Consider the following 12,896-nt stretch of genomic DNA (forward strand, 5'->3'; position numbering starts at 1 on the left):
TAATACCTTTATCACAGAAGGTAATGTTGTGAGAATTATAAGTCAAAATACGCCTTAAGTATACACTGCAGTGAAACAGTTGCTCACCGTTTTTTCCTTTTTCTTCCCTCCTCATTAGCTTTGTGAGAACCTATCCTCACTTCATAAGAATAATAGGACTTAAAAGACAAAAAGGGAAGTTGTGGCAGATTCCAAAAATGCCTTTTTTTTCCTACTTTTGTTGGGCTGATGTGGATCCAGAACATTGCACACTCCTAACTTGTGCCACAGCAAGAATGAGCTCTTTTCTCTCTGCTCCTCCTTGAACCTCTTTCAATATTGAAGTGCCAACATTCGAACCTTCAGAAGGCTCCATGCAGCAGCTGGCTCAAACATAGCAGCTCAGGGCACCCACCTTTTAGAACACCCAGGCTGTCTCTCCCTCAAGAACTCCACAACAATGATCTTGGCTGATTCTGTAAGCTGAAGAGGCTCCAAAAATGAAAGTAGCCAGATTCTGAGGATAAGGCAGAAATTGTGTGTGTGTGGGGGGGGGGGGGGGGGGGGGGGGGGGAAAGTCCAGGACTGTGAACAGTGCAAGCTGCTGACATTTGCTGCCTGGTCATCTTGGGAGTCCTGTGTGTTTCTCCTGGGGACTAGCACTTGGTAAATGTGACTCCATCACCTTCCAAGCAGCCTGTGTCCCCAGAGGGCACGGTGCTTTTATGCTAGCAAAGCTGTGTGGGGAAAGGGAGAGGGTGGCAGGGTCTAAGAGGAGCACTGTGACTTCATGTCACCTGAGAAATGTTTGAGGCAGGGGGACACAAAAGGAGGAAAGGAAAACTTGCCAAGGGAGGACATTTAATATAACTGGTTGATGAATTTTGTTGAGAATATCCAGAGAGGGGTCCTTGGGAGGTGATGCTAATCTGGAAAGATTTTGAAGAAACTGTGAGGACTTGGGGTTGGTGGGGATGGAGACTCTCTTTTAAGGAGGAGGGCTTCAGATTGTTAAAAAGAAAATCAAAGGGGTATACTTGCATAGTGGTGGGGGAGACAGAGTGACGGTGCAGTTAATCATCAGATAAACCTGTAGGTGTAAAATGAAAAGTGAGCCTGGCTTGAGAGTCAAGACTCCATGAGTGCCTCTTAGAAGGAGAGTCGGTGCCCTCTGTTGATGCAGACAAGGCCAGCAGGTGCGCCATCTTCCCCCATTAGGAAGGAAGCCGTAGGTTTTCATTTGGTACCAGCCTGAAACCTGTGGAAGGCAAGGCTAGAACAAACATGGTACCTTTCCAGTTGGGAGTCTTTGAGTAACACTTGACGTGGATCTGGAGACGCAGAGTGCTCCTTGGAGCGTGAGAAAAGAGGTCCTGGATGACACCTCTGCCTCACCCATCTCTTTCCCTGAGCGGTTCAGTTCTGGCCCCAAATTTGCATAACCAGCTCAGAAGAAATGTCTTTAGGCCGGGCGCGGTGGCTCACACCTGTAATCCCAACACTCTGGGAGGCCGAGACGGGCGGATCACGAGATCAGGAGATCAAGACCATCCTGGTTAACACGGTGAAACCCTGTCTCTACTAAAAATACAAAAAATTAGCCGGGCATGATGGTGCGTGCCTGTAGTCCCAGCTACTCGGGAGTCTGAGGCAGGAGAAGGGCGGGAACCCAGGAGGCGGAGCTTGCAGTGAGCCGAGATCGCACCACTGCACTGCAGCCTGGGCAACAGAGTGAGACTCCATCTCAGAAAAAAAGAAAAAAAAAATGTCTTTCAAAGACATTTGAACACTGGGATGGCTTCCCAGTGTTTTCTTCTCAAGCCACATATCTGGGGGAAGTTCTGGCCAACGCCATCTCTTCTACCCCTTACACTTCCAGAGGTGCCTCGCTTCCCAGAGTGGTATTTATGTCTGGGTTTTATCAGGGTCCTGTCCACATCCCTGGCTGGTCCCTCCCTTGGTCTGGCTCTGCCGGCATGGAGGTAAGAGTCCATCAGATGGCAGGTGATGGCAGGTGAAGAGGGGAGATAGCATTGGACAGGGTGAATGCTTCAGGCAAATGGCCCTGGGCTGAGCATGCTGAGGCCTACCTCTCCTCCCCAGGCCTTTAGCCCTCCGTGTCCCTCCATTCTGGAAAGCGCCATGTATGTAAGTCCCACTCTCAGAACTCAATGTGTTTTCACATGAGTGCACAAGTGCGCAAACACTTTAGAAGCTCGTGGAGATGTGACTGGAGAAATGCTCAGCAAACCTTGATGGCCTTGAAGAAGGTGTTGAAGGGCAGATTCGGTGCACCAGTGTGAAGGAAGAAGAGGTGGGTCTGCCTGAGGTGGGCAGCACAGGCAGCCGGACCAGTGTGCATCTGGCGTCTGGAGCCCAGGAGTCCACCACAGTCCCGCAGCCTCCACTGAGTCAACTGCTGGATAACACTCACCTCTCCAACTTTGCCTCTTTTCTTTCCTATAAAATTAGGATATTAACTTTAGAAATTAAGATGCAGGTGGTTTAAAAATATACAAATTTTGGCATGGGTATGTAATAATTATACTCCCTTGTACCTGAAATGTCCCTAAAATGAAAGAGATCCCCTCCCACTTCTCCCAATTATTGCTAAGGCTCGTGGCTATAGGTGAGTGAGTCTGAAGGGCTAGAGCCTACGTAGCAGAAAGTAATGAAGGACCAGAGTAACCGCGAGGGAAGGAAGTGAACACGTGGACACATGGGGTCTGTGGGCTGGAGCGTTTCTGTTCAGCTCTACGAACTGGTCCTTAAGGTAGATGTTTAGATTTCCAAATGGTTTGTTGCCATTTCTTTCCATTCAATGATTTTTTTTTTTTTTTTCCTGGAGAAAAAGATAGTTCTTTCTCTCGGGGAAATGCCTCATGCACACACTTACAGGCAAACACATGCACACACATGCTCACACACATGCACACAAACACATACACACACTACAGAAAATTTAAAGCAATGGTTCCTGTAGCTGCTACAACCTTCACATTTACAACCAGCTCACACGTGTGTTATCATTGAGGAGGAGCAAACACTCTGCTTACTCACGTCCCTGTGCAAGTGTGCAATGTGTGTGCTTTATTTATAACTGCTGGGGGAATTCCCGATTTGTTATTTGTAGGCATGTATGATTCTAGTGCAACACTAAAGTGATGTAATTTTCTTTGCTTAATTTCCCCAGTGTGCTTGTAATTATTGATTTACCAAATGAAAGAATTCTCATTTCAGCAGGCAGTCATTACTTCAGCCACTCCCATCTTGGCTGTCTACCTAGATGGAGGAACCTGCCAAGCTTTGTGCTATCCTGCGTAGCATCAAAGGCCCATTGAACTTCTTGGGGCCATGTTACTTCCCTCCCAGGCACTGTCCCTAGGAGGAGCAGTGTTTGCTTAGGGCCTACGGGCTGATGATGGCATATATAGCACATTATCTATTTGTTTACTTTCTGCAGTATTTCCATTAATCTTCAATTTCTACTAAAGCTGTACACTACCTTACGCTGTCCATGCCGGCGTTTAAAATAAGCTAGTGTGATCCCTAGGCACGAGGTGAGCCCCTTGCTGCTACGCCACACCGTAATCAGTGTTCCTTCATGCCAGCAGTTCTCAAACTCTGGTCCCTGGTCCAACAGCTTCAGCTACATCCAGGGAGGACATGCAAATTGTCAGGTCCAGCTCAGACTTACTGAGTTTGGGACTCAGTGATCTGTGTTTGAACAGGCAGCCCTGAGCAGCTGCCAGCGTGTTGGCTCTGAACCTGGACGGGGAGCCTGAAGAACTCTGGTGTAAGATGCTCAACTGCGAAGGCCTGCAAACCTCCCTGGGCTCCTTCTTTCCTCCCAGGCAGGGTTCTGATACTTGCTCAGGTCTGAGAGGGGCTGCCCTGGGAGCACCTTCCTCTTAGTGAATGTCACTTCTTCTCTGCTTACTTCTTTCTCTCTTTCTTTCTTGTCATCCAGCCAGCTGTTTCAGCCCTCTAGCACCTCTGGGCAGCCTGCCCTGTGACCCATACATGGAATTCCCTGAGGCCACGCCCAGCCTGTTCCACAAGAATGTCCCAGTTTGACTTTTATGTTCCACTGCACTTTGTGATTTATTTCATGGGGGCAACCTTGCCTGTCCCAGAGAACGTAGGCAGGCCTTGTGACCTTTCCACCCACTCTTGCCTTGGCTTGGCAATTGGGATGTCCTTTCTGAGACAAGAATAAACTCCAGGACCTGGACGTGGGGTCAGACCCTCTGCCCACTGCAGCTGGGCACAATGAGGGGAGGCAGTGGGAGTGGAAAAGGCACCATCAGCCTCTCTTTTTTGTACAACCCATGTTTCACCAGTGGCCAAAGCTGTCTCCTGCAGGTGGGCAGCACAGGGGGCTCCCAGGGAGTTACACTTGAGATAGAGGGATCTTAATCTGTCTTTGCATCCTCCAGGCCTGGCAGGTGCTTAAAGTGCTGCCACTAACTACTTGCGACCCTGGGTGAAGTTACTTAACCCTTAGGTCCTTTCTTCTGTGAGCTCCATGGAAACCTCTGGAAGGGGGCTCAGAGGCCCCTGCTTGGAGTCCCTTGGAGGCCACCACACACCCAGGCCTGGTTCTCCTGCTGTTCACCTCACGTGGCCTGGGATTTTCAGGGCCCATGATCTGCTCTGGCAGGTTCTTCTAGGCAGAACTGACAAAATGCCTGACCACTACTTAAACTTTGAATTCTGCTCCAAGTCTCGAAAATCATGCCCTCAGGACCCAGTATCCCCTCTGCTGGTTGAACGTGGGGCATTTCCTCCCAAGCGTAGCAGGAGCTTGCCTTTCTCCCAACCCTGCTACTGCTTCAACACGGCTCTCTCGTCTCATCCAGGCTTCCCTGGGTGGGAGTCAGACTCCCCTCCAGGGTCTTCCCCAAGCCTCTCATGCTCATGCTTCCCCTGGCTGAAGCCCCTCAGGAGACAGGAGTGAAAGAGACAGGGCCCACCTCTCCCCCAAGCTCTCTCCAAAACCCTTCCCCTAAAATCTTCTTTTCTCCAGTGCTCCTCCCTTGCTGAAGTAGAGGGACTTGTCAAACTGGCTGGCTCTGAGCCATCTCTTTTGAAGATCTGAATTTGTAATTTTGTTTCTATTGTGTCTTGGTGCTTAGGTTTTAACCTCCTGTCATAGCAGTCTGAGATTTGCAGATTGCCTTTTCCATGATGACACCTGTAAGTTTACCTATGGGCAGGCTGTATTTTCCAAAGATAGCTACATCCTCATCACACCTGCTCTTCTGCAAGGTGACCTTGCCATTCCCCCAATGCTGAGCAGTATCTGTGTTTCCTGTGCTCAAATCCAGGCAGGCAAGAGAATCCCTGTGATTTTTGAGGTTAGGTCATGAAAGGTGATACAGCCTCCACATGGTTCTCTTGAAGCTCCGACTGACGTGTAAGAAATCCAAGGCTGCCATGTTGTGAGGAAGCCCAAGCCACATGGAGAAACCACATGTGCTCGAGATTCCTGACCCTAGCCATGGAGTCACCCCCAGCTTTCTGGTTCTTCCAGTTGAAGCCCCCAAAATGATTGACAGAGTCACCTTAATCGTGTTCTTTCTAAAGTGCCCACAGAATCCATGAGTATGGTAAAAATAAATTTCAAAGACACTAAGTTTTGTGAGACTTTCTTACACTGATATAGAGAATTGACATACTTATCATCTGTATGGCAATGTCCCTGACTGTCCCTTTTGAGCTCAGATTCCTCAGAAGTCTGGGGCCTAGGTCCATGGGGATCCACCTCAAGGTTTCGAAGTTTTAACAATTCCACTTTTTTTCTTTTATTTCCCTAGCCCTAGGAGTGGTAGCTGCTTTTTGCAAATGCAATATTTGTGGTACTTCAGAGTTCTTTTATTGCCATTTCAGTCACCTAGTTAATAATGTTTTACTTATTTGCCAGTTCTTTGTATGAAATTCTATTTAAGTAGCTATTACAGTTTCTGTCTCCTGACTGGACTTTGACTGATATTAAAAATAGATACCATTTGTTATTCTGGGTAAAGACTATCAGTATTATTAATTTCATTAATTAAAAAAACTCAGACATTAGAGAAGTTGTAAATACAATGCAAATACATTATTTTATTTTCCTAAACCATCTAAGAGTATTTTGCTCATTTGATGCCCCCATGACAGCTGAACCCTTCAGTATGTATTTCCTACAAACAAAGACATTTTCCTGCATAATCACAATACATCCATCAGAATCAGGAAATTAATATTGATTTCCTACAAGCTTATAATCCACAGACCCATTCACATTTCATCAGTTGTGCAAATAATGTCTCTTATAGCAAAAGAATCCAAGCCAGGGCATGTGTCACATGACTCATAGCTTTGATTAATCTGGAACAATCCCCCTTTCCTTGTCTTTCTTTGATTTTCATGACCTTGACACTTCTGAAGATTACACACAAGTTATTTTCAGAATGTCCTTCAGTTTGGATTTGCCTGATTTTTTTTTTTTTTTTTTTTGTAATCTGATTCAGGTTCTGCATTTTGGGCAAGAATACCACAGAAGTGATGCCATGTCCTCATAATGCACTAGCAGGTGCCACCTGAGCTTGATTTGCCCCGTTACTTACAATGTTCACTTTGATCTCTTGATTAAGCTGGTGTCTGCCAGCCTCCTTCACTATCAAGGTACTCTTTTTTATTTTGTAATTAATAAGCATTTTGGGGGGATCTACTCTGGAACTATGGAAATCTCCTCAATTTTTAATTTATTTACTTATTTATTTCTATCACTATGGACTTGTGCTTTCCTCTTTTACTCAATGGGGTATAATCTGTTATTTTCAGCATGTATTTTGACGACCAAATTGTTTCAGATTTGATCAATGGGAGCCCCTTTAAGCTGGCCTCTGTGGCCTTTTGTTAAGCTTTCAGTATGCTGTGATTGCTTTATTCTTTCCTTATAGCACAAGACATTCCAGGCTCTTCTTACTCTTTCCCTGCCCTAGCACTAGAATCAGCCATCTCTTGAAGGAGCCAAGTCTTCTTTTAGTGGAGAATGGTATTTATTTATTTATTTGTTTGTTTTTATTTATTTCTTTTTTGAGACGGAGTCTCGCTCTGTTGCCCAGGCTGGAGTGCAGTGGCTGGATCTCAGCTCACTGCAAGCTCCGCCTCCCAGGTTTACGCCATTCTCCTGCCTCAGCCTCCCGAGTAGCTGGGACTACAGGTGCCCACCACCTCGCCCGGCTAGTTTTTTGTATTTTTTAGTAGAGACCGAGTTTCACCGTGTTAGCCAGGATGGTCTCGATCTCCTGACCTCGTGATCCGCCCGTCTCGGCCTCCCAAAGTGCTGGGATTACAGGTGTGAGCCACCGCGCCCGGCCGAGAATGGTATTTAAATACCAAGATCTGGCTTCTAGATGTGCTCATGGCTTTTAAGGTATTGCCCCTTCCAGACTCTTTCAGTGAAGAGAGAGCTCAGGAATATTTGTATACAAGCATTTACATGTCTGTACCCTACTCTGTGTGTGTATGTATGTATCTATCAACCTACTTATATATTGAAAAGCATAGATTTGTCCTAATGTCTCCATTTCCAATGCAAAACTGGAAGGTTCATTCTAATTTTCTTTTTCTGTGTATTGATTTCCTTCTCTGACCGTGGGAAACTTGGCTTTCATTATCTTGAATACATTTGTTTGGTCAATTCCACCATATGTAACCAATCTCCCATCGCCACTGCAACCTCTGTGCCATGTGGACATGCTTTCCACTCCACAAAACTCACCTACCGTATTCGTTTGCTAGGGCTGCCATTACAAAGTGCCACCGACTGGGTGACTAAAATAACAGAAAATAATTTTGTCACAGTTCTGGAGGCCAGAAGTCTGAGATCAAGATGTTGGCAGGATTGTTTTTTTTCCTGAAGCCTTTCTCCTTATCATGTAGATAGCATCTTTTCTCTATGTCTTCTCATGATAGTATGGTTTAAATCTAACCCTCCAAAATTCAGGTGTTGCCAATGTGAAAGTATTAAGAGATGGGACCTTTAAGAAGAGATTAGGTCATGATGTCTCCTCCCTTGTGATTTGGCTTAATGGCCTCATACAAGAGGCTTCAAGCAGTGCTAAGCTTGCTTGCCCTTCTGCCTTCAGCCACATAAGGACAAACGTTCCTCCCTTCTGGAGGATGCAGTGTCCAAGGTGTCACCTTGAAAGCAAAGAGTGGACCCTCTCCAGACACTAAACCTGCTAGCGCTGTGACCTTGGACTTCCCAGCCTCCAGAACTATGACAAAATAAATTTCTGTTCTTTATAAATTACCCAGTTGGTGGTATTCTATTATAGCAACACAAAATGAACTAAGACACATGGTCTTCTTCCTGTGTGTATGGGTACTAATGTCCTCTTCTTATAAAGATACTGGACTATGGCCACCCCAATGACATTATTTTAATTACCTCTTTAAATACCCTACTTTCAAAGATAGACCCATTTGAAAGTATCGGGTTATGATGTCAACATAGGAATTTGGGAGGACAAAATTCAGCCCATAATACCCACCGTTTCTCACAGGTGAAAGTAACTGTGTTAGTTAACTATGGAGGCAATATCATCCCAGTACACCACTCTCTCCCCCATCTTGTAGCTGTCACTTACCTTTGGGCTACTCCCCTACATTTACTGGGAACATTTCCTTTGTCTCCCTCATGAGCTAACTGCTATCTTAGTAGGAATTCTGTGGCACGTTAACGTTGACTACAAATTCTTTGACATCCTTTCCATATGAGAGTAGGATCTTTTTTTCCTCTCCTCGAATCTGGATTGTCCCATAACTGTTTTGATGAATCAAGTATGGAGGAAATGATGTTATGCAATTCTAGGTTTAGTCTTTAAAGCTTTTGTTTTGGTCTCTGAAAGTGCTGAGCTACCATATCTGACTAGTTTACAAGAGCATGTGCATGGAGATTCTGAGAATATATGGCATGGAAGAGGAGCCCAGCTGAGCCTAGCTGGCTCAAACAAGGCACCAGGTGTGTGAGAGAAGCAGTCTTGAGCTCCCTCAGCCAGACCAGCCACTAGTTGAATATAAACAAGTGGCTGACACATAGACCAGAGGAATTGCCCAGTTTAATCATTCTCGAATTATTGACCCACAAAATTGCAAAATGTAATCAAATGGTTATCATTTGAAGCCACTAACTTTTTAAGTAGAGCAATGGCCTTGTCTTTACTGGCCTTCGCGTCAGTCTCAACTCTCATTCCACAGCTTTGATCCTGTCATTTCCTTTACTGCTTCAACACTGAACTGTCCATAGGCTGCAAGCACCTTTCTCTCTGCTCTTCCTCTTACTTACTCTCACCATGGCAGAATTTAATATTCAGCAAACCTCATCAGTCTCAACTCCTGAAGTTTTCTCCAGTCTGTCAGCTGACTCTTGGCTTTGATTTAGTTCTTTTCTATCCTGTTCAAGCCACATAATCTATCATATCAATACTCTCTATCATGTTAAACTTCTGTGATCAATTTCTGCTCCCAGCCTGCAAATTCGTATCTCTGGATTAGTCTACTTCCTCACTTCTTTCACTTCCATACATGGGAAGCTGGAAGTTACTTGAGTATTTGTTCTTTGGTTTTCTGCATCAGTTCCCTACAATGGCATTTAAAAGATAAGACAGCACTGTCTTGTTAAATAGGAATAAAGTTTATCGGGTAATTGAAAGGAAACAAAGAGAACTCTAAGTATTATGGAAGTAACAACTGCGGGAAGCAGCTACCACCCTTAGAACTTGAAAAACAAAGGAAAGAAGTTGCACTTCTTAAAACTTAAAATCTCAGAGGAGGGGGCCGCTTGAGTCTGGGGCCTAGACCTCTGAGGAGAGGTGTCTGCTGAGCTTATCGTTTAAATGCCATTGTAGGGACATAATGCAGAAAACCAAAGAACAAATGCTGGCATTTCAAAGTGTGTGCGTGTGTGTGTGTGTGCGCGCGCGCATGTGTGTGTGTGTGCGTGTGTGTGTGTGCGTGTGTGCACGCACGTGTTTCTGTGTTTTATGGGGGAGTGAGACTGGTTTGGGGAATATTGGGAGAACGTTTGGGAGCAAACTACTTATGGTGGAAGGAATTACACTGTCAGGATGAAAAAGTAAAACATTTTTTTCTTTCTCCTCCAGGCTTCAGTCATCCCTTTAGTGCCTTCTACTGATAGAGCATGAATGTGTTTGCAGAGCTCCTGCCCCAGCCTCATATACTGAAGGTAAAAGGATGGGCTTGAAGCTGGGAGACAGTAGCCTAACAGATAGTATAGTAAGTTTAAAGTAAAATGCTTGTAGACAAATTTTGGTTTTGAACCCAAGATGGATAATTCTAAAATTGTTCTGAATCATGTTAGATGAATTTAACCTGTTGATAATTGTTACGATAACTCATATGTGTTATCTATTTCTTCAGTCTTATTTTGCGTATTCTGTTTATGTTGCTTTATTTTAAAATTTTCTTCATTTTCTTTCATATGCTTTTGATATGTTTCCTTTTAAAAAATATATTATTCACCGGGCGCGGTGGCTCAAGCCTGTAATCCCAGCACTTTGGAAGGCCGAGATGGGTGGATCACGAGGTCAGGAGATCGAGACCATCCTGGCTAACACAGTGAAACCCCGTCTCTACTAAAAAATACAAAAAATTAGCTGGGCGCTGTGGCGGGCGCCTGTAGTCCCAGCTATTCGGGAGGCTGAGGCAGGAGAATGGCGGGAACCCGAGAGGCGGAGCTTGCAGTGAGCCGAGATCACAGCCACTGCACTCCAGCCTGGGGGACAGAGCGAGACTCCGTCTCAAAAAAAAAAAAAAAAAAAAAAAGTGTGTTATTCAGTGACTTGTAAATTAGATAGTTAATTCTGTTATACTGTGTTACCTAATTAACAATGATAACTACTTATTTGAAACTATATTTCTTTTCAATGGCAATAATAAAATTGGATAGGATACTACTTCCCACCAAAGAACAGAGGGCTCTGTTTTAAAGACATTATGCTAAGACATAACTGGAAATAATATATATTCCAGTCTGGGAGTCTGTGTCCCATGCCTTTCTCATTTTCACTCTTGGTGAGCCCAGTGTCAGTGCCAGTTCCTTTTCTGCTTACCCAAAGCAAAACCTGCCAGTCTGTTTGCCCGGTCATGCCCCGCCCTGCCCAGAGCATCCAGCAAGAATTCCCACTCCGTGGTGAGACTGGTGGAAAACAGACTAATGTTCTCAACAGCAGAGGAAACCACACCAGCCACCCTGGTCTTCTGATTTAACTGGAACTGAGCAACTGAAGACCAACTGGCACAGAAGGAGAAACTTCTGCGATCAATCCTTTTTCTGTTGCTTCTCTTGGTTTTATGCCTTTTATGTGCCTTGATATAAAAGGCATAAAATCAAGATAAGCAACAGAAAAACTGACAGCAAAGAAGAAGAGACTCAGAAGACATTAAAAATCCCCTTAATTAATAAATTTAAAGAGATTTTGGAAATATATCTAGATAACAAGTACGAGATGTTAGGAAAATGTGACACAAAACCGAGACCTTTAATAAAATAAAATCAGGATTTAAAAAAAATTTCAATGGAAGGCCTGGAAAATCCAACGAGCTCCTTAGAGTCAGGGCAAAAAGAAGGAAAATGTTAAAGAACCAAAGGAAGTATAGAAAACCCGCTCAGCAGGCCCCTTTCAGAGAACAAGAAAATTAAAGAGAACAAAATTATGTTCATTTATTTATTTTTTGTTGAGACGGAGTTTTGCTTCTGTTGCCCAGGCTGGAGTGCAGTGGCGATCTGGGCTCACTGCCTCGCCTCTGCAGGTTCAAGCAATTCTCCTCCAGCCTTCCATTGTTTCATTCCATTCCACCCTTCCATTTTGTTTCCATTGCCAGTCCTCCCTGGCTCCATTTGTCCACCCTCCGTTGTCCTTCCTCCTCTTCCTCCCCTCCTCCCTGTTCCTCCTCCCCCTCCTCCCTCCTCCCCCCCTCCTCCTCCCTCCTCCTCCCTCCCTCCTCCTCCTCCTCCTCCCTCCTCCTCCTCCTCCCTCCTCCCTCCTCCCTCCTCCCTCCTCCTCCTCCTCCTCCTCCTCCTCTCCTCCCTCCTCCTCCTCCCTCCTCCTCCCTCCTCCTCCCTCCTCCTCCTCTTCCTCCCTCTTCCTCCTCTCCTCCTCCTTCCTCCTCCTCCTCCTCCTCCTCCTCCTCCTCATCATGGTGGTGATGGTGGTGGTGATGAGTGGTGAGTAGTGATGAGTGGTGATGGTGAGTGGTGGTGGTGGTGGTGGTGGTATTGGTGGTGAGTAGGTAAGTGGTGGTGAGTGGTAGTCGGTATTGAATTAGTGGTATTGAGTGATGGTGGTGGTGGTGACGGTAGGTATTAATTGGTGGTGATGCGTGGTGGTGGTGGTGGTGCGGTGAATGGTGGTGGTATTGAGTGGTGGTGGTGGCGGTGGTGGTGGTGGGTAATTAGTGGTGGTGGTAATTGTTGGTAGATGTGGTGATGGTGGAATTGAATTAATTGATGAGTGGTGTGGACGGTGAGTGAATGATGCGTTGCGGTGGTGGTGGAGTGGTGGACGAATTAGTGGTCGGTGGTGATGGTACGTGCGGTGGTGGTATTGGTGGTGAGTGATGAGTAGTGGTGGTGGTGGAAGATGGTGGTGGTGGTGGTGATGGTGGTAAATTCGGTGAATTGATGGTGGTGGTTGATTCTTAATTAGTGGTGAGTGGTGAAATTAATTGGTACGTTCGGTGGTAGAGTGCGGGATGGACGTTGCCGGTGATTCGCTGGGCGAAGCGTTATTCTGACTGAAAGTGCCGTGGTGCATTGCGTCGTTCGCGGTGTTGGACGACTGGTGTTGTGGTCTGGGCGGCTGATGCCAGCGTTGGTGTCGGCGTGTGGCGTTGTACCGGCA

At 45.7% G+C, this 12,896-nt stretch overlaps 1 long non-coding RNA gene across 1 annotated transcript in view; it reads left to right on the forward strand.

Annotated features, from left to right (window-relative positions):
• The window catches only part of LOC103878525, a 58,257-nt gene that overhangs the window by 39,572 nt on the left and 5,789 nt on the right, over nucleotides 1-12,896 (forward strand). Inside the window, exons 3-4 of the long non-coding RNA XR_004177790.1 lie at nucleotides 6,495-6,648; nucleotides 10,137-10,219. This is a non-coding gene — a long non-coding RNA (uncharacterized LOC103878525). The remainder of the gene's footprint in view (nucleotides 1-6,494; nucleotides 6,649-10,136; nucleotides 10,220-12,896) is intronic.

Source organism: Papio anubis, chromosome 13, assembly GCF_008728515.1.
Source record: "Papio anubis isolate 15944 chromosome 13, Panubis1.0, whole genome shotgun sequence".
In the NCBI taxonomy this organism is placed as follows: Eukaryota; Metazoa; Chordata; class Mammalia; order Primates; family Cercopithecidae; genus Papio; species Papio anubis.